The sequence below is a fragment of the Monopterus albus genome, unplaced genomic scaffold, assembly GCF_001952655.1.
Source record: "Monopterus albus unplaced genomic scaffold, M_albus_1.0 scaffold2.1, whole genome shotgun sequence".
Lineage (NCBI taxonomy): Eukaryota > Metazoa > Chordata > Actinopteri > Synbranchiformes > Synbranchidae > Monopterus > Monopterus albus.
Window position 1 is genome coordinate 2,957,712 of NW_018127882.1, and position 1,079 is coordinate 2,958,790.

Below are 1,079 nucleotides of genomic sequence, written 5' to 3' on the forward strand. Positions count from 1 at the left end.
TGTGGTAATGCATGTAAATCTTTTACTTTTCAATAGTTTCCAAACTCTGCTTCACAACCAACATTCTAGTGCTCCTTATCTCTATAAAGTCAGCTACATTAAATACAAGTTCATCAGCACAAGGACCTGGCAGAAACAAGTAGCCTTTGCTTCTTGCCCTCCTTCTTCCTACCTCAATGTGCTGCTGGAGGTGGTACAGAGGGCATGAGTGTGTGTGGATATAAGATACTGAGAGGAGACCGCTAGTGAATGCTGGTGTTTGGGAGCAGAGAAGGATGATGAGTTGACCTTTGGAAAGAGTCCCACCTAAAAATGCTGAAGAACATGGAACTCAAAGAGGTCCTCCATCGTTTGCCATCTGGTAAGTTTTACAGGGGTGAGAAGGTCTTTCATGGTGCAACCAGAGGCAACTGTCCCAAACACTTGATATGGCTGAATGAGCTTTTGAAGTAGTAGCATAGCACATACTGTACCTTAATGTGAACCACGAAGTTGAAAAGCAGGCCTTCATATTTAAAAGTAAAGCTACAATAATCTCTCTCATTTATGAACACTATTTCAGCCATGACAATTTCACCTCGTACCGTTCAGTGTTCAGCTTTGTTTCCAGAGTCCCAGCGAGGATTCTTCTGTTTGCCATTGCTCAAGGACAGCCACCACCCACAGACAGCAGGGTGGAAGGGATTACAAAATGCTTTAGGCTTTCAGTCAGCCTTGTTTAGCCAGTGGAAAAGAGGAATTACAAACATCAAAACAACAGCTGCATTTGGCATCTCAGTGTTAAAAGTCTGATACTAAACACATCCCTACTGTTAGACTTTAAAAAATGAAGATAATAGATGAACTAGTGGTTGGTACTGTACATGCCATGAAATCCAACATTCAGTTTTTATATTGATGATGGGGTTACCTTGTTTTCCTAAATGACCGTTTGATGAGATAATGTACAGAACGCAGTGTCCAAAATGAGTTATTACTTAAAAATTACTATAAAAATTGTCATTGATAGAACTGAATAAAAAAAAATTGCAAATCGTGTTCACAACAGTTCACAGAAGGACAGAAAGCAAACTGTGATA

At 40.0% G+C, this 1,079-nt stretch overlaps 1 pseudogene; it reads left to right on the forward strand.

Annotated features, from left to right (window-relative positions):
- Positions 1-224: 224 nt before the first annotated feature.
- Positions 225-1,079, forward strand: part of LOC109955262 (sodium bicarbonate transporter-like protein 11) — a 21,381-nt pseudogene continuing 20,526 nt past the window's right edge.